The sequence below is a fragment of the Triturus cristatus genome, chromosome 9 (genome assembly GCF_964204655.1).
Source record: "Triturus cristatus chromosome 9, aTriCri1.1, whole genome shotgun sequence".
Classification (NCBI taxonomy): domain Eukaryota; kingdom Metazoa; phylum Chordata; class Amphibia; order Caudata; family Salamandridae; genus Triturus; species Triturus cristatus.
In genome coordinates this window covers 199989753-200016495 of record NC_140592.1, presented here as the reverse complement: position 1 = coordinate 200016495, position 26743 = coordinate 199989753, and the positions used below count along the sequence as shown (strand labels likewise).

The 26743-nt window shown below is 43.0% G+C and overlaps 1 long non-coding RNA gene across 1 annotated transcript in view; it reads left to right on the top strand.

Moving 5' to 3' along the window:
- LOC146797619 (uncharacterized) overlaps window positions 1–24400 on the top strand; it is a 117689-nt gene extending 93289 nt beyond the window's left edge. Inside the window, exon 3 of the long non-coding RNA XR_014969018.1 lies at window positions 22706–24400. This is a non-coding gene — a long non-coding RNA (uncharacterized LOC146797619). The remainder of the gene's footprint in view (window positions 1–22705) is intronic.
- The last annotated feature ends 2343 nt before the right edge of the window (window positions 24401–26743 follow it).

Genomic DNA, 26743 nt, shown 5'->3' with positions numbered 1-26743 from the left:
AATTAGAATATCAGCTATTGCTCAGCATCCTAAATTATCCACCATTACTTTCTTAGTGATACAGATGCCTTGCCTGGCCATTATAGCTACTCCCCTGATAGTTGTAGTTTTCCGAGGGCAAGCAATCAGATCAAGACCAACTTCCTTCAACCAGGCACGATTGTTCCAGGTAACATGGGTCTCCTGCAAACATAGTAAATCTATATCCAAGTGCCTAATCGCCTCACTGGCAGCGGGTAAGGCTGCCGATCCTGATTCATTACCACTCGAATTCTATCGAACATTTAGGCATACTCTATTCGTAGAGCTGGAATTCATGTTTGCACTTTCCCAGAATGGCAGGACCCATGACTCATGGCATAAGACTACCATCGTAGTCTTTAGAAAGAAAGACAAGCCAGAGGTCAGTCCCTCGTCTTATCGGCCAATCTCCCTAATCTGTGCTGATAGTAAAATCTACGCTAAAATCATCACACTTAGATTAGGAAAGGTTATTGCCCCCCTAGTCTCTATTCGCCAGCACGGCTTTGTGCCTGGCCGCGATACAACAGATCATATCAGACGGGCAATTGCATTATTCGATTGGGCTCAGGTTTGTAAACAAACTTTGGCAATGATCCTGTTGGACACCGAAAAGGAGTTCAACAGGGTCTCCTGGGGCTTCTTATGGCAACTGCTAAAAATTAAGGGATTCCCACAGGAGTTTATCACAGCCATACAAGCTTTATACATCTCCCCAGAGGCCTCCGTCCATATCTCAGGACAAGAGTCGCGCTCCTTTCCGATTAGCAGAGGAACCCGTCAAGGGTGTCCCTGCTCTCCGCTTCTATTTTCAATTTATATTGACCCTCTCTTGAGCAATTCGGACAGCAATATACTGATACAGGCGGCCACTGTTAATGGTGTGGCTTACAAAACTTTAGCTTATGCGGACGATGTCGCCATGTTCACAAAGGACGTTTGTCTGGCTCTCCCAGCAGTCTATGATGTAGCTAAGCAATTCGGTGCAGTTTCGGGCTATCGTCTTAATGTTGACAAAACTCAAGTCATACATTCAGATGTTGCAAAGCCTGTAGGACTCCCAATAGCTTCAGTTGCAACTTATTTGGGGGTTAAGATCACTCCTTCAGTAGAGAAGATACCAGAAATCAATATATTACCTATTATCCAAGAAGTGAATCAGACTCTTGAGAGATTAGACCACCTGCACCTCTCACTCCATGGTCACTCCAATGTTTTAAAAATGTCTATATTTCCGAAATTTCTATACTTATTCAGGACCATCCCTATCAAATTCCCAGTGCAATTCATCGCTAGTGCAGAAAGGGCTTGTTTAAGATTTTTCTGGGGCTATCACAAAGCCAGAAGGGCTTCTAAATGGTTAATACTTCCTAGATTAAGGGGCGGGTGGGGCTTACCTTCTTTAATGCTATACCATTGGGCCACACTTTTACAGCAAATGTGACTATTATTATTTGGAGGTTAGGAAGTGGTGCCTGAATTTGCTAGACCTACAATTTTTGAAACTTTACTTGGGGAGGATGCACGTAACTGTTTGGTCAGAAATGTTGAACCAAGTTATTATAAGAAAATTAAATTCAAAGTTATTCAATCAATGTATTCTGTTTGGAAAAAGGTCCGACGACGATCTGGCATACCAAATATAAACACGCATACCCCCCTTCTGTCGTATGGTCTACTGCCCTCAATCTTTTTGGATTCGATCACCTTTAGTTGGGTTAATCTAGAGATGAATGTATTGGGTGATTTCTTTTCTGAGGGTCAATTTTCTTCTTTTTCTGATCTCCAAGACAAATATGGGCTCCCCATTAGGCATTTCTTTAAGTTCCTACAAATTAGGAGTTATTTGTTGAAGGTAGCAACTTTAGGAGCAGTTAAGTTTGAGAACATTCTGCTTGTAGGGCTTATAGAGAAAAAGATCTAGGATTGGGTTAATTTACCAAACACTTTCCTCTGACCTGCCTGATGCTTTAAGTATCCAAAATGATAAGTGGGATAGGAAATTTGGACAAGAAGGCACCGATCTGGCAATTTCTCTGGAGCTGGCTAACCAGACTTTAATAACCGGCAGTCTCAGGTCCCAACATTACATGTCAGTATTTGACTTATATTATACTCCTGGGAAAATGTCGAAATGGTCCAGTAACCGTGGGAATTCGTGCAGCGGATGTGGAACCCTTGCTGCTGACACAATTCACATGATTTATTCCTGCTCCAAACTGGTCCAATATATTCAAGATATTGAATCTTTTCTTGTCCAGATAACCGGTAAAACCCTGACTTTAACACCCACTTTAGTGATCTTGGGGGTCGATCAGATGCAAAATTTGGCAGTGCGGAGTAAAGCCGAAGAAGGCTTTTTGCTTATTGCTATGTCTGTTTTTACAGTGGGTATTACTTCCCAATGGATCAGCCCTGACCCACCTACATTTATAAATTGGAGGGCCCGATTGCTGACCATATATAATATGGAATCAGCAGTATATAGATTAAAAGGACGTGACATATCTGGGCCCATTTTATGGATCGGATAGGATGAACTTGTCTTCATAGGCTTTTTTTTTTGTTTTTTTTTTGTTTCCCTTTTTGCTCCTTTTCTCTTTCTCCTCTTATTTCTCTAATCCTACTTATTGCTCTTTTTTTTCTTTTGTTGTTTTTGGGCTATGCTCTGTTAAAATTTGCTGTTAACTGTTAATTATGATCTGCCATATATTTTGTTTGTAAGAAAAATTAATTAATAAAATTTTTTTTAAAAACAAAATGAAGGACAACATGAAGTCAGACATTAGCAATACCGTACCTAATACAGAGAGAAAACACTAGGTGAACACAACATAGAGGAGAACGAAAAACAGAACTAGATGAGATATAACATAACAATGTCAAAACAACTGAGCATATGAAAAATAAACATCAGCACAAAATTAAAAACTAGCTTGTCGAGATAATTCAATGTCATCTTCTTCACACTGTTCCAAGAATCATTGAAGTAAAGAAGGATCGTCGTAATTCGAGGTTCTATTCTTATATGTCACTTTAAAAAGACACAGATGAAATAGACCAAATCAAGCATTAAGAGCGCGAAGTGCTGGTCTCATGTCCAGGAATTCTTTCCTTCGGTCCGCTGTGTCTTTGGCATAATCTTGAGCAAAGAAGAGATTGGAACCATGCCATGAAATGCGACCTTTGGGTTTAGCTGCTTGCAGGACTTTTAGTAAATCTGTATACTCCAAGAAGTATATGATCACTCCTCTAGGTCTGATTGAGGAAGCCGCCATGGTTGAAATATGACCTAAGCAATGTGCTCTTTGAATGTTTAGAACAGGAGAAATAGGCAGTCCAAGCACCTGAGGAAGAAATGTTTTGAAGAATAAAATGGCGTCTGTGCCTTCCAATCCTTCAGCCAGACCATAAATGCATAAGTTGTTACGCCTGTTACGATTCGCCAAATTTTCCACATATTTCTTAAGTGGTAAGATCTCGGCTTTCATTGAAGGAATTTGGTTTGTCACAACCTGAAGAGACTCTACTCATTGTTCAATCTGTATAACCTTGTTCTCCATAGTAGACTACTTGTCATCTAGCACTTGAAGTCTTTTATTTGTATGTATGTATTTTCATTTGTTGAGCGCACTGTAACCCTACGGGCATCCTGGCGCTTAAGACACAGCAAAGAAGCTAAACACAAGTGCAGGTGGACAGGACCCGCAAATTATGCTCTGGGAAAAAGCCAGATCTTAATTAGCTTACGGAACTGTAACAAATCCTGAATCTTTCTCAACTCCAATGGAAGACTATTCCACAGACGAGCAGCTGCAACGCTAAACGCTCGCCCCCCCCCCCATAGTAGATCTCTTTGTCTTTGGAATCCTGGCTAGTCTGGCTACCGCGGAGCGCAAGCTGCGTGTGGGTACATACCAGCTGAACCTACGTTGCAGTGGTCTAGGTCCGAGCCCATGAAGAGCTTTAAAAAACGTGCACAAGGATTTAAACAAGATTCTTTGTCGCACCGGGAGCCAGTGTAGCTCCGCTAATGCCTTAGTAGTTGATGCATTGCCAGGTCTCATTAAGGCGAGCTTTGCTGCTGCTTCCAGGATACGTTGGAGTCGCAGAACCAAGTAGCCAGGAGACTCAAGCAGCAAGGCATTACAGTAGTCCAGGCGAGTAAGAATAGTACATCTGACCACTGTACCTCTAACTTTAGAGGGTAGAAGTGGTAACACCTTGCGTAAGCCTCTGATGATCATATGGCAGTTCGAGGCTACTTTATTCACATGTGACCCCAGGCTAAGCTTCTCATTGAAGCTGACTCCCAGGTTACTCACTGTCTTCACAGGGACCAGAGGTTTATCCAAGGGGAGATGCCAAAAATTAGACGGCAAAATCTTCGGCACTTTACCCACTGCACAGTGCAGAATCTCGGTTTTGGCATTATTAAATTGCAGAGCATTGTTTTTCAACCAAGACACCATTTCGGTCATACATTTATGAAACATTATTTGGGAGTCCGCATGATCCCCCTCCAGGGAAACAATCAGTTGCGTGTCATCAGTATAATTGACTGCCCTGATGTTATTAGTTTTAATAATCTCCACCAGTGGTCGCATATATGACCTGAGGGACACCATGTTCGTTAGGCAGAAAAACTGATTGATACGGAGGCAGAAATACTGCCTGCCGTCTACCTGACAGATAAGAGCGAAGCCACTTCAAGGCCAAATTTGTGACTCCCACCTCCTCCAGCCTTTGCAATAGAATATCATGGTTAACCGTATCGAATGTGGCGGACAGATCTAACAGTATCAACGTTGCAGATTGACCCTTGTCTGCACGCGTCCGAAGACCGTCTAACACAGTAGCCTGTGCGGTCTCCGTCCCGTGCCCGGGTCGGAAGCCAAATTGATTCTCCTCCAGCTTATTATTGCCCTCCAGGAACCCAGAGAGCGCCTGACTAACCAGGCGCTCCACTATCTTTACCGGAAAAGGAAGCAGGGAGATAGGTCTGTAGTTCCCATAGCAGGAGGGGTCCAAAGAAGGTTTCTTCAGAAGGGCTGAGACCATCGCATCCTTCCAACAGGAAGGTACCACTCCACTGCTGAGTGATTGAATACAAATCCAGTAGAGTTGTGGAAAATTCTCAGAACCCAGTTCCTTCCAAAATTTCTGAAGGATAGGATCCAGCGGTGATCCTGAGCACATGTCCTTGGCCAGCCTGACAAACTCCTCCTCTGTGGGGGAGGCCCAGTGGTCAAGACAAGGTCCTGACATTGGCAGTTTTATTCCAATATCCAAGCAACAAGATGGATTAACTAGCATTGGCTCTACCCCAACACTAGTGCCTGACAAGGAATCTGGTTGCAAACCCTCAATGATTCCTTTGATTTTATCATGAAAGAAGACTGCCAGCCCGTCACATAGCTCCTGCGAGGGAGTTACCTTGTTACTAATACATTCCGAGTTAGTAATATCTCTCAGAATATTTAAAAACACATTTCATACTGTTAGGTGCTTTTGATATAAGGTCCGCAAAGTACGTTGCCTTAGTAGCCACTATGGCTTTTTTGTACCTGGCTAAAATGTCTCCTCCATGTAGGTCCGAAGAGCTCGGATCTCTTCAAGAAGGATAGCCCTAGTAATAGGAGGAGGGAATGTAGTAGGAGAAGGAGGATTCGTTTTAATACGTTTTCCAGAAGTCGATATAGACAAAGTGGTCGATATAGTAATTAGCTTGTTGGCAGAAAGCGTAGTGTTAGATGGTGACAGCAAAATATCCTTATTGGAAATAGAAGAATTACTCTCAGTGATCCCCATATTCATTGAAAGCACAGAATAGGGGTTGTGATAAGCCAAAGATGCGAGTGGTACAAAGGAGCCAGTAACACGACAAGTAGATTTAGTTCTCCCCATAAAGTGAGTAGCGGAATTTGAGGATGCTGAAAGTATCTGAACAGCGTGAATATGTAAGGTAAAAGCGTAGATGCAATGTAGGGGGATATAAGTGAGGTGTTAGAGCCACCAAAAGAAGAAAGTCTTTGAGTGAAAGTACAACTAACAACTCCTGGAGAGAGGAAAGACCAAATCCAGTAAATTAGAAAGTAGTTATAAGCCACACCGGGAGTAGCTCATTCAAAGTCCATTCCTGCTTGACGTAAAATACATGTGAGGCTCAGTACACCACCTACAGCACCTGGAACTGCTTAAAACATCAATGTTGGGCTGAGCAGCTCACCAAACGACATCAGTGGCAAGTAGACCAACAAAGAGTCATTCAGACCAGCTCTGCATGAATTAAAAAAATGATGTGAGCCAAATAGATTTCACCAATATTGTTATGTATACATTTTCTCCTCATATTTTATCCTCCAATGAACAGAAAAAAGATGTTCCTCTGTTTTGCCTCTTGAACAAATAAACATTGGAACTTGGTTGAGCATTTAGAACAGTTTGAAGTGATCCCTTATCTTATTATACGGGGGTTACCGCGTTAGAGAAAACAAAATGGCGGGCGCCTTCCGGGGAGGGAAACACTCCGGCCGCCAAGAAAAGGGGAGAGATGCTCACCCAAGCCACGAAAATAAAATGAAGGAAATCCAGGGTCCTTCATGCGCCGGAAACGTCCATCTGTATGCGGCAAGATGATGTGAGTCCGCATAAGAATCCGGCCCTCCGTTCGAGCTGCCGCAAACCTCCCTCAGTAGGCTGCCATCTTGTGTTGGTGTCAAGCCATGCCCCATGTGGGCTTTTCTCAAATTTATCAAATGGGTGGATCATACTTATCTGTAGATGCCATCAGAATCTGCAACAATTCATGTTAGTGCATACAAATAAATAGGTTAAGAATTTAAAATCCCAAAATTCTATCTAGCAGTCAAAATCACTTTATTCGATTATTCAAAATTATAAAAGCATGTTAAAATACCCAGCACATAAAAAGAATAAAGCACAAAATCCATCATTGATAAAATACAGATCTAAAAGTTCAACGACAAATATAAAATACATATTATAAAAGGGAGAATATATTACACAGAAGAATAAACAATCTTATGATGTAAGATACTTGTAAGATGGGAAAAACATATCATGATTAAAAAAATCAAGACTCATTAATGTTTTTTTTTTCTCCTTGCTCTAACTGCTGCAACTAAAAAGCTAGCGATAATAAAAATTTCCCAAGGGCTATTCAGCATCTGCAGATATGTTAAGGCCGTCCTAACATGCAAAAACCTTTGTCTTTTAAAATTGGGAAAATAAAACACTTCCGAATCGGTGCGGGCACCCGTACATGCGCATTTCTCAGGAGAAATTCGCATGCGCGGGTGCCCGCGCATGCGCGTTTGTGAGGAAGTAGGCAGCACTACGCACACTCCGCGTGTGGAGCGGAGCACTGCACCCACCCTTAATTTAAACTTGGTTCCTTTAAAATTATTGCTTTATATATTTCCTCTAGAGAATAAATAATACATTTTATACATACAAGAAAGGAAAAGAAACCACACAAATAAATTGACTTCTATCACTTTATACAACTGTGAGGGCAGTGCACTATTTAATGGACTAATGATGATATACAGAAAGAAAAATCATAGGTTCCCAGATTTATCTGACTGATGGATGGTAGCAGGTCAGATTGAGATAAATCATAGGGTAGTAAGTCATGCAAAAACATATAAAACGATCACATATAAAGAATTAAAATACTGCTTTGGAGACGGCAAACATTTTCTTTCTGGCAAGTTGAGATAATGAGTAACTGATATCTTACTAGACTTACACTGTCAAGTCTAAGATCAATTTGATAAGACAATAGAACATAACTAACACAAACGCATGATATATTGGGCATGTTGCCAATAGTTATATCTAACAAAAGACATAGAGGCACCATGTCAATAAGAAACAAAGGGGCTAGATCAAAAGAGAAAAGAGAAGATATGTTACTTACCAATCCTTACCATCCATCTGCTGTGTGCTGTCAGTCCTGGCTTGGGGCGACTCATTAAAGTATACAAAAAAGTGATAGATGGAATGCTTGAATTAACCTCAACCACTTGCAATTACTTGGGATCGGATCTAAGTCAATTGTTATTTTGCACACCATGCCATCCTGCCCAAGCAATTGGCAGGGGTTAGGCCAGTACATAATTTGAGCCAGTGGTTTCTGGTGCTTGGCACCTGCACTTAATTGTCAACATTGCACATTTCACAGTCTCCCATGCGGTGGTGATGTTTGTTTAATTTACACATGAACAGAGTAATAGTTGTTTATTATTACAATATACATTAAAAATGACTAATACTGCAGCCCAAGTTATTACTATAGGTTGGGGCCTGGAATATTTTGAATTGTCACACATGTGGGAGTCTGATTGTTAGTAGTTGTGTTACTACTGTCATTGGCGGCTCTCGGGGCAATGGGTGGTGCAAGCTGCAGTGGCCTCCTGACAAGAGACATATCACTTATTTTCCCACTGGGTTAGACTTATTGCAAGAATCCATCCATCACCCATTTTTACTTGATGTGCTACCCTAAATGGCAAATGGAGTGCCCAGATGTGAGTCCCTTGCTCACTGTGCTACTGCAACCAAGCTACACTAAATTGAAGAGTCCCAATCAGGGTGAAACAAGTCTTGTGCTGTTTGTGTTCCATTTCAGAGAGGATACCACTTGGCAATTTGGGCTGGATTATTCCTATTTGAGCAGTGTCAAGGCTAATTTTCATATGGCTAGGTCTAGTCTGAGTTGGCATGGTGGGCAACAGAATAATGGGTTGGAATTCTACCCTGAACATTTGCCCGTGTTAGACTTATTGAAAGCATCCTTCTATCACCTTTTGGGTGTTTGAGTCTTGGTTTTGGAGCACTGCTAAAACCAGAAGTTGTTGCATGCTGTTTGGATAACATCACATGGCCATTGATGGACCTGGCCCTCTCTGAGGGGTAACCACCAGACATTTTGCTTTTACCTTCCACTTTTTTGCAGAATGTATTTCTGTTGGACTAAGGACCTTGTGCACTTTACCACTGCTGGCCAGTGCTAAATTGCTCTCTGTCCTAAACATGGTTCATTTAGTTTACACCTGATTGGTATATTTAATTTGCTTGTGAGTCCCTTGTAGAGTGGTATATCATATAGCCAGTGCCTGTTGTACCTGAAGCACTTATTGTGCCACCCACTTAAGTAATCCCTAAAACATGTTAAAGGCCTGCCTCTTGCATCCTGAATGGTCTTTTAAACTGTCACTTCAACTTTGTAATATAACCCCCTTCCCAATCCTTAAACTCCCTTTTTAGTGCATATAGGTCATTTATAAGGTAGGCCCTAGGTAGTCAAGAGGGTGGGGTGCCTTGTAATTAAGAGGGTGCACATATACTTTTATCTTTTACATGTCCTGGTAATGAAAAACACACAAATTCATTTTTCACTAATGTGAGGCATACCTGTGCCATTGGATAACATTGAGTTGCCTTATTATATTTATTAAAGCATTTCATGTTTGGTACCTATTGAATTGTACTCAAAAGTCCCCTTTAATGGTAAAGTCAGATTTTACATTACAGTTTTAAAAAATCCACTTTTAGAAAGTGGCCGTTTCCCTACCTAAAGCTCTTTAGCACCTGTGGATTATCTTTTTTCATATGACTAGATGTAACTGACAGTTACAGTTTTTGAATTTCCCCCAAACAGCCACACACTGGAGGAATTAAGTGTGCCTGAATATGCCATCAGCTGGAAGGATGGGGGTGGAGCTGAGCACAGCCCCAATTGCAACTACATAAGCTGTGCTTTACCTTTTTTTATTTTTATTTATTTACTTGAGTTTTATATAGTGCTGACTAGACCCGTAGGTATCAGAGCGCTTTACATGAAGAAAGTTACATAGGTTACAAGTTACACATTGTTACAGAAGATACATCAGTTACAAGTTACATCAGTTGGTTCATGGGGTGTAGAAGGGTAAGGGGGTAATGTAAAAGAGTAATGGGAGGGAGATAAAGCAGAGAGACGAAAGAAATTCTGCCCAATGTGCGACTGGGTTGGTGACGGCCGAGGGGCAAGTCCACAGCCCATCTCCACAATAGCTATCAGGTAGCTCCACAGGGCATCAGCCAAGTAGCTAGGTCTCCACAGAAAAATATTTAAAGATCATAGAAGACAAGATGAATGGAGCGTAGAGGGGTAGGGTGAAGGAGATGGAGGGAGATACGACAGAGAGACAAAGGAAAGTCTGCCCAAAGTCCGGCTGGGTAGGTAACGGCCGAGGGGAAAGTCCACGACCCAGCTCCTCTTTAGCTATCAGGTAGCTCCACCGGGCATCAGCCAGAAAGTTAGGTCTTCACTGTCAGAGGAAAGTTCAACAAGGTATAAGTCCTGAAGGGTAAGCATGATGAGGGATAGGCTCAAGGTCAGGTCGAAGTCCAGTTTCTGTCCCAGAGTAGTAGCACTACATGATAGGCACTACTGTGGCAGCCATCTTGGGGTCAGTCAAGGGAATTTTTACCTTGGTGTTACATTCAGCTGGACCCATTATTACCTTTCGCTCAAAGGGGGGTGTTTGTTGAGCAATGGAGCAGCTAGAGGCCAGAGCAAGTGACCGCTCGCCTCCAGAGGAGGAGAGTATTGCCGCGATATAGATATAAGGGGGAGAAACAGCCGCTATTTTAGGATCAGACGGGGTGCCGCCTATATCCCTCTCCCTCTCCCTCTCCCATAAAAATTAATTAGGCTCAACAGAAATGAAGCCATGATTCATAGTGGGCAACAGACAGTTCGGACACGTTGAATGTAATTTATATTGCCGATACAGTGGGGTAGAAGTGGCGGTGTTTCCTCTTACACAGGAAGATGAGGCAAAGTAATGGAGAGGAAGCAGGTGGGTGATCAGCTACTCACTATGAACTCTGCAGCGTTGTCCTTGCCAGATGAAAAGAAACTGAGCTGTGTTTGGAGTTGCGGACCACCGTGTGTAGTGTTAGGCCGCTAGGGTCCGCCAGGCTGCGGGTGCAATGTTGGGGTCAGGCTGGTGATGTAACTTTCAAGTAGGCTTGAATGAGACCTGCAGCTGGCAAAATACCAAGAAGATCTGCTGTATACTTGGGCAGAAGCAGGGTTTTTCGAACATCTTAAAAATACCATCTGGGAAATAAAAAACACATACTTTCCCCAATTGTCTGTGGTTGGAGAAAATGGTGTTTAAGATCCGCCAACCTTTGATGAAAAAAGAAATAAAAAATCGAAATATCCAAAGATTAAAAGCAGAGGCAGCCAGCCACACGACTCTTGGGGTTAGCAACTTTGCAAAGGCAAACACATAGGGTCTACCACCTCCAAATGTCACTGCAGTCAGCTTGGAGCCAGAACAGAGGAGTTTGGAAAATCCATGCCCTTCAAAGTCGAAACCTCTAGAAACTTCTTCCAACTTCAAAGGCAGAGATGGGTATAACCATAGAGCTCCCAGATCTACTCTTCATTTCACTCCTGGACCTGCATAAGGATTCTCAGAGGACTGCTTGCTGCTATGATCTGCTGTACACTCTGCAAGACTGTTTTAATGTACCTAGAAGGAGTGCTTTGCTGACTGAAGCCTGTCTTGAACCATCAGAGGCCAGCCCTGCTGTTCGAGCCCTGCATCTTCACCTGAACCCAGGACTACCACAGTGACTCCAAGGGCTAGTTTACTGGACTCCTGTTTGAAGCTAAAGGGACACAAAAGGATTCCACCATCTTGAAACCACATCTGAACCCAACCTGAGAGCATCCTGAACCTGTAAGTGGTGTCCCACCAGTCCAGGACCCTTGGTGGTGGTGCTAAAGGTGCTGAGATAGCCTAACACCATAATTGAGGATATAACATTTTTGGCTAAAAACTGCTCTGAGATGCGATTGGAGACGGGGATTTATCTGCTCGTCTATCCACCCAAGGAACATTGCCGGTCAGTCTGACTTTGCGGCTGCTCCCACTATGTTCTCCTCCCCGGCAGTAAATCCTGTTCATTGAAACTTTGGCAAAGGGGTATCGGCACTCCTTGAACTGTCTTCAGTTACAGCCTACTGCCTCGTCCGACTGAAGATTGTTAACTTAAAAAATACACTAAAGGGCACATTTATGGGTATTTGGCACAGTGCAGCAAGTCACCTTGTTGCTCTGCCCTGTGTCAAAGTGAAAGTGCAGGAATGCACCATATCTATGCGATACAGCCCATTCCTGCTCTTTCCCTCTGTGTTTTGGAAGCCTAGCGCCAATGCAGGCAGTGACTTTTTATGTTTCACCCTTCGATGGATTGTGACTATTGCTTGACCAGAGCTCTCAATCCAGTCAAACAACAACACAATTTCTCACAGCCATGAACAGATTAAAAGAACATTCAGAATATATAACTGTGTCACAGTATAATTGGCTAGGTTATATTACATTACAATGCAAATACCTTCAAACAAATATTAACACATATACTATTAGGATCTAATGAAACACATGATATAAGTAGCCTCTTGTGAGCTAATAAGAATCTAAGCTTAAGTTCATGCCTGTGTGTTTAGATGGGACACATTGCTAGACCTGTTGTGTGCTGCTGCTATCATGACTCCTGCCAAGCTGAAGCTACCAAGCTGCTAGAATATGCAATACATGAAAAAGAAATAACAACTCTAAATATAAAAGTAGTAGTAACAGACAGGGATTGTGTTAGTGTGTTTAGAGTAGTATATATGTGATTTTTGACAAACAATGCAGGTACGTGTGAAGGAGAGATATCGGTGAGATATAGTAGGCTCACTTGTAGAGAGAGAGGGAGAAAGAGAGAGAGAGAGAAAGAGAGAGAAAGAGAGAAAGAGAAATAGAGAGCGATAGAGAGAGAAAACCCTATATTAGTGCTGTCTGTAACGGGCAGCCCGTAAAGAAGTGAGGTGGGATCCAGATTGGCTCTCCAGGCAGTTTGGCAGCCAGCTGAATCCTGGAGAACTTCTCCATCAACTGCCTCCTCTCATGCTTCCATTTTTATTTGCTGTCCCCCATGGTGCGGGTCTCTTCCCCAATGCATTAATAGAGAGTGTCACCTCTTGCCATATGGCTGTTTTCTGTTTCTTATCGAGGGTGAATGGAGACATTCCATGTAGTTGTTTGCAGAGTTTAATAACACACTTAACCATAAGGGAAGTCACTTCTCTGTAAAAATCAGGCTAAAAAAGTTGAAAAGGAATGAAACAAACCTTGTGGGGTGAGTAGTACATATATTGTTGGAAATGCATGGGTGTCAGGTCTATAGGACTGTTTTTGGGTTATATCATTTCCTGTTCCCTTGCATGCAGAGGTCTCTACCACAAAAGCAGATGTTACGCAAAGTGTGCAAAGGTCTCTGCTCTGATAGAGGAGGTTTGACAAAGTGTACAGAGACAGCCACCTCAAAGTGTGTGCAACGTAAAATGTGGTTGCAAATTCACTATTGGTAACCATTCAATTGTATGTTTTTTCAGACTCCACGCCCTGAATTCAGTGAGAGGAGGCATGTAAATACAGACTTTGTAGTAACTTTAAATTTAATTGGAAGAAATAGTTCAAAGATGTGAATTTACCAAAAAGTGTAATAGTGAAAATACACATGTAAGTTACTTGCAAATGTTTTACCTTGGTGAATATATCCTTTGGTGCATTGCTATGGAGATATTGAGATTCTGATACTTTTTTTATAGAGTTATTTAGATAGTGAGTTATCTACTCTGATGGGTAGAATTAATTATGTAGTTATAATTTTTTAATGTGGTGGTGGCTATTGATTTATTGTTTTTGCATTCCATTTTAGCGATGTAACCCTGGGGATCGCGATGATCGACATCATCGTGATCTCGGCCTAACTGCGAAAACTGAAAAGAGGTTTTAGAGATGGTTGTTCTAGAAATACACTAGAAAACATGAGTTTGAAGTGTATAGTAATAAACCCCTAGTGTGTAAAATACTGTAATATGTGTGCATCTATGTGTTTCTCACTTTATGTAAAAGTCACAATCGTTGCGGTTAACGGCGACGTCGTGACTTCCCGAAAAACCACGAAAACAGAGAATAGGTCTTGTAGATGGATTTTAAAGAAACTTAGTACCAAAACATGAGTTTGAAAAGAAGCATGTATATAGAAATTTGTGTAGTGCAATGTTTAGAATGGATTTTTTTATTTCTTATTTTTGGATTGTGTTGGTGGCCATTGAATGACTGCCTTTGTTTTCTGTTCTCACGAAGTATCCGCAACCATTGCGACATCGGTGCAAAGATTCCCAGAAACTAAAAAAAGGATTGTTTTAAAGAAAATTTACAATATTGTGGGTACCCGGTTGGCTCTGACAAGAGCCTTTGTGTTGATTGTGTGTATATGAGAACTACACATAAGGCCGGATGCAGAGTTTCAGGTTACTTAGGAACACCCTGTGGCCTTCGTCCGTAAAGTGCAATCCATCATTTTTATAAATTCCATGCACGTCAAAATGCAAATTTTTGTTATAGATACAGCCCTTGCAATGGTCTCTGATGAATGCAGAAACTGGCTTTTTATAAACATAGAATATATTTTATTGAGCAAAATTACACTTAAATGACAAAAATAACAGGGAACTTGAGAAAAAATGTGCAACTGAATTAAATTTCAATGCTAAAAAGTGCAAAGCAGGCAATTTGTCATGGGAGAGTAGGGCAAATTCAAATTTAAGGCTGACCGCCGTCGATCACTGGCTGCAATAAAGACCAGGTCATCCCAGTTAGGAGTTACCTGCTGAGAAACCGTACATGGGTTGTCAATGGGTTTGTCTCCATCGAAGACAGCAGGCGGAGGCCACAGCAGGGTTCAACTGCTATGGGTTGCAGGTAGACAGGGTGTCAATGCAGTCATTGATAAAGGTGGGAAACGTTTGGGGTCTCCATGCTCTGGAGGGCATTAGCATTGATATCGTTCATGTTGAGGCATAGAGAAGCTGCAGAATGGAGTGGAAGTAGTGCTGGTGTCTACGGATTCTGACAAAGAATGCGGCAAAGGCTGCAGGGAAGTGAGGCCCTCAGGTCATGCACTCTCAGCAGATCAACTTGGCATGTTGGTCCCCATCCATGGACCATTCCCCAGGCAAAACATCTTGAAAGTGTCCAAGTCCCAGCTTTAAGGTTAGGCAGGAGGAGTACACTATGCCACTTATCAAAGGGCTTTAGAACCTTAGGGACAGCACTTAGGAGGTCAGGACTCACTTCAGTAGAAGCCACCAGCAAGGTTCAAGTCCAATCCAGTTGAAACTGGTGAGCTATGCTCACTTCAGTGGAAGCCACCAGCAAGGTTCAGATCTGATCCATTTGTAACTGGTGAACTAGGCTCTTCAGGAAAGTAGGCCTCTTGCAGTTTTTCTGTGTCAGTAGCTCAATGGAAAGCAAGCCAACTGAACCTTGGAGTCGAGAAACGGGCTTACAATAGTGTAAATCGACTTTATAGATCTTTCAGTGCCCGGACTTGGACAACATAAGTATACATGCCCTACACATTATTTACCTGATACTCTATCTCTTGGGTATTTAAGGTGTTAATATTGATGTTGAGGTACGCAATGATACATGAATGTACAAAAACAAAATCGAATCACTGTTGTTGAAATCCCCCATATGACCACTCCATCAACCCTGAGTCAAAAATACGCGGTCAGTCAGGCATGCACCTAAGGCATCAGGCTAGTGATTGACAGATCAAAGGTGGGGTGGCACGTAACCAGAAGAACAAACATGCGAACAGGAAAACCCAGATTAGTCCCACAGATAGGCAGTGACACTACAACGGTCCTAGGAGATAGGCTTAAAAAAATGCACATGACTGGAGGGGCATGAGTTCCCAAAATGCCATAAAGTTAGATGGCACATGAAGTTAAGAACACTCAGCCAATCAGGACACAGCACACAATACGCATGCAGTGATCACACACTCCCCATGCCATATATCTGGACATGTTACCCACTGGCCCTCATTGTGTCCATGAAAGGTCGAGACCCAAATGCATTTGGCATCAGGTGGGAGTAATATATGGCTTCATGACAAGACCCACATTCCACCCCTTAAACAGGATCTATGAATTGTTTTATGATTCTCCAAGAAATTTATAAAAAGACATTCAAAATTACTCGATTGTACTTTGAGTCAGCCCTCAGACCTGTTTTTGTATGATGCACTCCTGGTCATAGTGTTTGATTAAACCCACTGTTCCTGTTTTTCAAAACACCTCTTGACTTAAATTAATATTCGAGCAACAAAGGCCTACTCTAGTGGTGACTTTTAAAACAGAAGGCTTAGGCCTGGCATAAAGAAGGAGACTTTTTGCCACGTCGAATTAACAGTATCAAGGGTAAGCCTAAAGACATGCTTTACAGAGTTACTTTAGTGGTGGCAAAATATGTGCTGCATTCCACTACTAACATTTAACTTAAAGGGCCCTGGACACACTTTTATACCATATAATATGAATTTGTGGTAACTTAAATACTATTCCAGAGAATAGCTCCTTTTAGCATGCTTTAGGGGTCACAGCGCATGCACTGAGGACTGGTTAACAATGCCCCATTGCGAAGAGTCAAAAAATGAGCAGCATCAGTCCAGAAAAATTAGGGGTGACCATACAAAAAAACATTTGTTTACCTTATTCCAATGGGAAGCCACAGCAAAAGAAAGGGCCCTTTTTCCCAGAGTTTTACAAGAGAAATTAGGATCCACCAACAGGTTTTTCTTGGCAGATCCTAGGTGCAAAGTGGAGCAGTATCAACTGAACAGGGGAGGGAACATGGGAGTAAATAGCCTTATGGACTAGAAACACAGATTTGAAAATGATCTGCTGTTTGACCACATGCTAGTACAAAAATGGAAGGGATGAAGAGATGTGAACCTGGGAGTGAAGCAATCCCGGTGGAAAAGATCTGGACTAACTGCAACTTATCGATCTTCAAGACCAGTTGTTCAAAATAGATAGAATTGCAATAGTTGAGGCAGGAGGAGACAAAAGCTTTCAATGTCTTCAGTTTCTGAGAGAGGGCGAAGAGATAGACAATATGCCTCAAAGAGTGAAGCTGAAAAAACAGGCCTACACATCTGAAGAGTCTTGCTCGCACAGGGACCTAGGATCTACTTCTGCTTTTTACAGCGGGCCACAGAAGGGGGCGTTGCGGCTAGAATTGCTCGGCCAAAATGTCAGTTCCCAAAACAATGAAGGTGTAAGAGGGCAGAGGATCTCTGTTTAGTTACTGCATAGCTTCATGTGGTTAGCATTGATCCAAATAAATAGTTTGGAAAGGAAGCCATGAGGATGACCTGCAGTGAGAAGACCATGACTGATAATTCCAAGAAAGATCTGGGTATTTTCAGCATTAAAGAAAAGACTGAACACAAAAAATGGATAAGATGGGCCAGTGGAACCATGAAAGGGCAACATAACAAATGAGACAAAGTAGAACATTGTGGGATACCACACGAGCAAATTCTGGTTGACAAGGTAAAAGGAAGCAAGTATATCTTGTATATTCTCTTTGATAAAAATTCGAGAAGCAACAGAGAACAACTGATCCTGCAGTGCCTCGGTCGGACGCCTGGGTAGCGTCTCATAGTGGCTCACAGTATTGAAGCCTGCAGAGAGGTTTAATAAAATCTAAGCAATCGAGATGTTAGCATCCTCACTGTCGAAATCAATAGTTATGGCCAACACTCTGTCAGCTGTTGTACATTTTGCCCTTGAAAGAAAAAACTAGTGACCATTTACTCATAGTCCATCTTGAAAACGTTCACAGTAGAGGGAAATGTATATGGCCTTTCATAAGTAACTATAAATTGCTTCTGTACTGATGCATTCATAATGTGCACATAACATTTGTCTCCGTTGTCGCTTTTGCTATTTCTAAAAGGCATGTTAAAGTTCACAACGTGTCTATTGACGATAACAGGTTGAACGTTTTTGTCCTAGTCTTGTACTGTATTTAGTCGGTGTTTAATGTATCATAAAGATTATGTATGGTATTATTACATCATGTATTGTGTCAAAAATGTTTTTTGTAATCTATCATGCAGAGTTGGTATCTTTGTCAAAAATGCATGTATTATTTCTATTTTGGTGTGGATATTTTTAAATATGTTAATTAGTATAAGTATTCTTCTATTGTGTTTGTATATGTTTTTTGCACTGTTCTAGGGTTTCACATCTGAAATAGAGATTGTGCCAAAAGGAGAATTAGAAATATGACTTTATACAGTTCTTCATGCATTATGTTTGGAATAATGTATCCACAGCAGTACATTATAAAGACACCGCAAGCAAACCGGGGGGGCATATGTCCAAGCCCCTATTGCCACCACAATGTCACCTATATTGACGTTGTGGTGGCGATAGGGGCTGCCCTTATGTACAAGGCAGCGTTAAGCCACTTAACGTGGCTTAACGCTGCCTTGTACATAAGGCCCTCTTTCACTCTAGGCTTAGCGTGAAAGGGGTGGGTGTTGGGGTGGGAGTTCCACTGCAACACCCATTCATTTTGACGCTGGCCCCTAAGTACAAGGGTGGCGTACATAGGAGTCAGCGCCAAAATTAAAACCAGGTAAAAACTGGTTTTAAGATGGCGAAACGAAAAGAAATGCATTATTTCTCCTCATTTTTGCTTTTTCCATGTGTGCTGCCTTTTTAACTTTTTAAAAATGCCATTTTGTCACTTTCATGTGTGCTGCATGAAGCAGCGCGCATGAATGTGACAGAATGGCATTTCTAGGATTGTTTATGTGCAGGAAGTGACACCTTCCTACACATAAACAATCCTCCCCCGCATGCAGACACCCTTGTACTCTGATGCCAGGGGGCCTGCATTGGCGCTAAGTCGCTAAACTTAGCGCCATCACAGAGGATAAAACGCAAGGCTGCACCACATTCTTGTAAATATGGTGCAGCCTTGTGTTTCAGAAGTGGAGGAGATAGGCGTTAAGCCAGGAAGGCTAACACCTCTCTCCTCCACTTCCTTGTACATATCCCCCCCCCCTGGTGTTTATGCATCATATTGAGAGACAAAGGCATCAACCAAATGTATTTATAGGGTCATGTAATTCCAGAGTGACTTGCAGTGCAATTATCCCACGTAATAGGTGAGTGCTTGCATCCTTCCAAATATCTTACAAGTTTCCCCATTTCAAGGACAAGTTACTTATACAATTCTGTTAATACAGGACATTTAAAACTTGCAATTCTTTCTTAATTTGAAAATGTATGATAACAAGTCCAATAATGCACATAAAAATAGGAGAACGACTGTTCACACTTATTGCCTGGTATAAACTGAAAGCAGTGACTCGCTTTTTGGTAATGCTCCCTTCACACTGGCTTACTTGCATCTGTAGCAATGCTGAGAGGGCAGGCAGCACGGAGTAGGCAGTCTGTAGCCTGGGAAGAGAGCCCCCCCATCACCCCAAATCAAAGTGAGCCAGCAGAAGCTGCCGTGCCTTCGAGAATCTACCAATGCTTTCATCCGCAGGATAGGTCGGTGAGAGGGCTGGGAGAACGAGAATCTCAAAACAGCAGCAGCAGATACGTAGCAAGCCGATACGTAGCAAGCCTGCGTCATTACGCTCTATGTTTTTGTAATAGGTTATGACAAACAAGTAGTGTTGTCATTTTTCTTATTACAGGCTAGTTCTGACACCGGAAAGTCCATGTAATATAACAATGATTTACTAATATTAATAGTAAGATTACTCTCCACCACGTATTATATAGAGTAATACCATGACTTCACTCTACTTTTTGGAGCAGATTTATTTAAATAACTGTTATTACAACTCAAATCATTATATGTTAGGAACACTGTAGTTAATACTCAGAACTACATATTAGAGCTTTATTTTCGGTAGGTAACTTTAGTCTATTAATTCTTAATGACATTAGATGTGTCATTTTTTAAATGATGTACTTTTGAAGATGACTTGACAATGACAAATTACTAGGCAGCTGAAAATATATAAATTAAATGATGGCTAATCAAGTATTGCTAGATTTAGCTCAGGGATGGCCATGAACTAAAAAAAAAACATCCACGTGAATGGATTTCTCTAGATTAGTTTGACAATAAAAAGATTAGTTCTTATCCATGAGCATGTCTATTTGAAATGACAATAACAATTAGAATGGTATACTTGTATTTATAATATGTATTTTTTTTAGAATCCGTAACAGAAAACAGCCCCCGGAGGTCACTGGCCATGTGTGAACTGGGGTGGCGTGGTGAGCAAAATAACGATGGATTAAACCCAGATCTGTGACTGGGGGTGAATGTTTTGCCAATGTGCAACATTCCGTCCATCATCTTGTGTGTTTTACTGTACGCCCTATGTGGGAAGGGTATGCCCAGACGTGGGTCCCGTGCTCACTACGCCACTGGAGTCAAGCTTTCCTGGCTGAAGAGGGGTGAAACCTCGAAACCAGTCCTAGGATGCTTGATTCCGGTCCAGGGAAGACATGGCTTGGCAGTTCGGGCTGGACTGTTCCCATGAGGCACAGGGTCAAGTCTGATTTGCATATGGCCATGTCTGAACTGGGGTGGCGTGGTGAGCAAAATAACGATGGATTAAACCCAGACCTGTGACTGGGGGTGAATGTTTTGCCAATGTGCAACATTCCGTCCATCATCTTGTGTGTTTTGCTGTTCACCCTAGGTGGGAAGGGTATGCCCAGACGTGGGTCCCGTGCTCACTACGCCACTGGAGTCAAGCTATTCTGGCTGAAGAGGGGTGAAACCCCGAAACCAGTCCTAGGATGCTTGATTCCGGTCCAGGGAAGACTTGGCTTGGCAGTTCGGGCTGGACTGTTCCCATGAGGCACAGGGTCAAGTCTGATTTGCATATGGCCATGTCTGAACTGGAGTGGCGTGGTGAGCAAAATAACAATGGATTAAACCCAGATCTGTGACTGGGGGTGAATGTTTTGCCAATGTGCAACATTCCGTCCATCATCTTGTGTGTTTTGCTGCTCGCCCTATGTGGGAAGGGTATGCCCAGACGTGGGTCCCGTGCTCACTACGCCACTGGAGTCAGGCTATCCTCGCTGAAGAGGGGTGAAACCCCGAAACCGGTCCTAGGATGCTTGATTCCGTTCCAGGAAAGACATGGCTTGGCAGTTCGGGCTGGACTGTTCCCATGAGGCACAGGGTCAAGACTGATTTGCATATGGCCATGTATGAACTGGGGTGGCGTGGTGAGCAAAATAACAATGGATTAAACCCAGATCTGTGACTGGGGGTGAATGTTTTGCCAATGTGCAACATTCCGCCCATCATCTTGTGTGTTTTACTGTTCGCCCTATGTGGGAAGCGTATGCCCAGACGTGGGTCCCGTGCTCACTACGCCACTGGAGTCAAGCTATCCCGGCTGAAGAGGGGTTAAACCCCGAAACCGGTCCTGGGATGCTTGATTCCGGTCCAGGGAAGACATGGCTTGGCAGATCGGGCTGGACTGTTCCCATGAGGCACAGGGTCAAGACTGATTTGCATATGGCCATGTCTGAACTGGGGTGGCGTGGTGAGCAAAATAACGATGGAGTAAACCCAGATCTGTGACTGGGGGTGAATGTTTTGCCAATGTGCAACATTCCATCCATCATCTTGTGTCTTTTACTGTGTTAATCTAAGCAGTGAACCATAGCTTGGTGTCAAAAATTACTCCCAAATTTTTAGCCTTTGAAACTGGCTTTGGTAGATCCCCCCAACTCCTGGGGCCACCAAGATGCGTTCCAGAAGGAGGTTTCATCCCCAAAAAGGAATACCTCTGTTTCCCTGGAGTTTAGCTTTAGACAGTTATCCTCCATCCACCCTGCCACAGCGGACATGCAGCTGCGGGATTTGGTGGCATCATTTTCAACCTGCGATGATTCCGACACCACAATCTGTGTTTCATCAGCGTAAGAGTGCATGGACAAGCCAAAACTCACAATAAGCTGTACCAGAGGGGTGACATATATATTAAAAAGCGTAGGACTAAGCACCAAGCCCTGTGGCACCCCACATGGGAGAGAGAAGGGATTGGATTTTACCCCTCCCATCTCAACCCACTGTCGCTTGTTTTCAAGAAAAGAGCTTAGCAGTGATAGTGCCATGCTCCTGAAGCCCAGCGCATGCAGGCGTTTCCTATGGAGCACATGGTGGACCGTATCAAAGGCGGCAGAGAGATCGAGTAGGAGTATCGCACAGATAGGCGCAAGGACACCACGACTGTGAAAGAAGATTGGCCCCAATAAGGCACACATGGCCAGAGGGGCGCACACATTCCCAAAACCATAGAGTCATATGACACATGAAGTTAGGAACAATTGGCCAATCAGGACACAGCATACACAGTATTCACAGTGATCAATAGCTTCCAATACTGAAAATCTGGACACGTTACCCACTGGCTGTACTGTGTCCATCAAAGACAGGCCCCACCTGGATTTCTCATCCAGTGAAATCATTTATGGCTCCAGACAGAGGTACACATTCCTTACCAAAAAATGATTGCCTGAACTGTTTTCTTGCATTCAATGAACTGTATAAAAGTCTATGTTAGACCGATCGTAAATTGAGACAGTCCTCAGACCCTATGCCTGTGCTCCTGGGTACACTGTTAATTAAACAAACTGTTCCAGTTTTGCCAAACACCTCTTATCTCTTGTTTTTTCAAGGTATTTCATGTTCAAGCAACATTTTGGTGAGCCAGCAAGGAGCTGACTGGTACCTTGAACCTTACTGAAATCCAAAAAAACAAAAGGAGCCCCACCCGGACATATTCACATTTGCTCAACAAGGAAGACAAACAGACATCGCAATTGATTGGAAGTTCTGCTGAATCTACGGGGTGGAGGTTCGTCCTGAAGTAGCCATCAGAGAGGGTTAGAAACTGCATCAGAACCTTATTAAATCATGTGGCATTTGGCAAACTAGGAAGAAGCGTCAAAAGATAACCTGAGCTCCTTGCCACTAATAGATATCTGGCATTATCCTATTGTATATGTCCTGGCTGATGTGGCCTCTGAGGCAATCCCACACGTCACCTTTTTTTGAAAATCAGCATGCTAGGAAAGATGAATATTTATTGTTTTTATTGTCGGAGTTGACACCTAAATCTTATTTTTTAGCCTGAAAGAGTTTCTCAGTGCCAGCGGTTTCTCAACGCCATTCGTATCTATAAGAAGTGAGAGGTGTTGTTCATTGGACCGCTGGGCGTAAAACAGATGGTACTATTTTTCAACTGGGTGACACAGCCAGTATGCTTGGACTGCTGGGCATGACACAAATGGTACCCTATTCCCTGGGAGGGATACAGGGTGCAATTCAGACATCGAGGGAAAAAGATGAGGTGTTTGGCCAAGAGGGATCTGTAGTTCCCAAGTTATTCCTTTATTCCACAAACTGTTATATTTGTCCTGGAACCAATATTGGCAGACTATCAGGCTCACTCAATCCCGTATACCATGCACAGCTTCCCCTGGTCACTGGATAGCATGAACTAGGAGCTAGCTAAGGAAGCTTTTGACAAAGTCATCATTTTATCTCTGTCAGTTTTTAGGTGTTGGTCGTTTGGACCCCTGGGCATGATACAGATGGTACGCTTGACCCCTGGGTGTGATACAGGGTGCGTTTATTGATATAAGGTATTTGTGTGATGTTGTGGTATTGGTATTTACTGCAAACTGTGTTTTGTCCTAAGTATTGTGTTTTGTCGATGACCCAATGTTTCCATATGAAGATGCTGCTATTTCTCACAAACCGTATTTGGTGTCAGGAGTCCGTATCATTCAGATGCTGTTTTTATTGACAAACATTAACTTTTCTATGTTGCAACCCTTATTATGATTGTTATTTGTGTTAATGAAATGGTCATGTTGGATTGTTGATGCCTCTGTTCATAACTCTGAGCTCATAGTGACATAATTAGAAGCAGTAACCCCGTGTATATTTTCCCAGCAATTCAATTTGAAGCCAGAGAGTCCCTAAAACAAAAAAGCTAACAGCATCTTGTCCTCTAAAATTACCAAACTTATCATGGAGACACCATTAAACCATACATATTAACCAAATACACAGGTCAACAGAAAGATAAGAGGGAGGCATTATTAGAATTGTGGGGCATCTTCGATGAAGCCCAGATCGACATTTCTGCATCACAGATAGCAAGCACAGTGTAAGCACCTCCCCCACCATATGCAGGTATGAAGGTGCTCTCACCTGCTATACTCACATTAGGAATCACTAATCTGCCAGTAGAAGAAGTCAGCGGGCCTCCCACCGAACAATGAGTGGTTAGGCCCAGGCATAAGAGACTAGCAGGCCAGCAGGCCCGGCAGTTACAGAGCAACCTTAGTCTGATGCAAGGGTTCCCAGGATTTTGACCCCCCCCCGTCCATCGAGCTCGACACATAGAACTCCAGCGGTGTGTAAAACATGCATCCTCACTAATTTAGGTGAAGATAAACGAGTGACAGGAATGTTTGTAGTGGTTCTAGACAGTGATTAAGCTAGTGGTAGTGAGGATGGGGGCCCCATAGAGCTACAGAACGTGTTCAGGCAGCCAAGGAAATTACAGAGAACGAAGTTGATGGCAAAGCCCAACCAAAAAGAACAGGGAATAGCTTAGAACAAATTAGGCAAGCTAGTTGGGATGTGGAAGAAAGGTGCATGCTAAGGAGGGAAAGAGAAAGAGCTTGCTCCCAGAAAACACAGCGAGAAAACAGATCAGCCCAGCCTCATATGAGGAGAGCGGAGGTAGGCACAAGGCACTGATCAGGGATGAGTCAGAGGTAGAATTAGATAAGAGGCTTCTGGCTGGGATCTGAGTCTGACCAAATTCTCAATGAAGCAGAGGGGCTGATCGGGAAATAAGAGAGAAGGTAGCCTGGTCCTGAGCCAACCAAGACATGGGAAAAACAGGATGGCACCTTTGCACGTACACGAGGGAACAGTGATGAACATGTACTCTGCTCCAACTGAAGGCACAGGATAGATAGACAGACCCCAAGGGAGATAGCGACCGGATAGGAAGGCAAGATCTTTGCTCGGCCATTCTGCCACCTGCTAACCCACTGGACTGAGGGAAAAGACCTGTACGATCGGCCGTGGCTGAAGGAGGAATCCTTCGAACCTGAGGACAAGGCCATTACAGATGACTGCATCCGGCATGGAGGTGGATATCCCAAGTGGAACTTTCCCTACATGCAAAAATGCCTAACAAGATGGGAATGCCATGTTAGAGAGAAACCAGTAGAGTTTCCCAAAGCAAAGATGTACCCACTGCTACAAAAGGGCACATCAGGGACCATCTATGTGCCATGGCTCAAATGGACAACGAAGAGTTAAATGGATCTCATGCTTTGTGGAGAATACCACAGGAATAAACCTAGTGATAGGTGATGTTAAAAGTCTGCTAAGGAGTCTTATCAGAGTAAATCCTAACACTGTGTTCGCATCCCAGCAATTACGCTGACAAACACTGAGCATGACGAGGCAACTTTTAATTTGAACAGGCACCGAATACGGTAGACCCTGAGGGAGATGTTCCCTCACCTTCCTGACATAGGAGGGCTAATGAAGAAGATTATGAAGCCAGGAGAGACAACAACTGATTTTCTGGATAGGATGAGGGAAACATAGGGACAGGACAGCCGTGAACTGACACAGGCCCAGAAGTTACATTCTTTTAAAATATTTTCAAAAAGGGTCATTCCTATTCCGCCAAGATAAAAAGCATATTGGACAGCGTGGTTGGGTTAGACACCAAGCCCTGGTAGGAGATACAAACCCATATATTAAATTAACACAAAAAGAAGGAAGAGAAGGATAGAGAAAAAAATAAGCAAGCCCAGATTGACACTGCTAAATAGGACCAACACAAATTGAAAAAGACTGCCCTCCAGGGGGCTACATTGGACGCTAGCATGCAAATGGCACCAGTCATAAAGGGAGCTCCACCACAAAACCCCAGAGGGTGTAAACCTCACTATAGCGGGAGAGGTCAGGTAGGTTGGCAGCAGACACTAGAGAATGCTACTATTGCCACAGGATGGGTCACCTGGCAGACAAATGCCGGTTAAAAGCATACCATGAACAGAGATCGATAAACAAGGGTCAGCCACCACCAAATCCTAATCCACTAAACCAAGCCCAGGGAAACCCAAGTACACCATGCACTCAGCTGCAGGGAGGCCAGTCAACCCTCAGGTAGTTGAATAAACACATGGCAACAGCAACAGCAGACAGGGAACCCAGTCCAACAGGGACCAGGGCCACAGCCTTGGCGGGGAGGGGTAACTGTCTGGGAAGGTAATGCCTTCACACAAGCATAGAGTCCAAATTAGCAGTAATCTAAAACCTCAGAGTAAATTACCACCTATTCACCCACATCCCAAGTATTAACTGTACCAAAGCCAAAATAAGAACTAATGAGAAAACAATGGGAATACAAACTTTTACATGCATCTGGAAATTCAGAGCTGCTAAATGTGTTCTGCTGATAGGGTACACTCACATAAGTTAGCCATTAAGGGCACTTGTGGGAGCCAATTCCTCACTCTGCTGCTGATTCCCCAGGGTGGGGTTCTTTGGCCACAGCCCAGGGGAGGGCAGTCTGATGAGGGGGTGTGACTGATCTCAGATCAAGTACTTAGAAAACAGGAACTGTGTAAAAGTCTGTGTTAGATCAAAAACAGGAACTGTGTAAAAGTCTG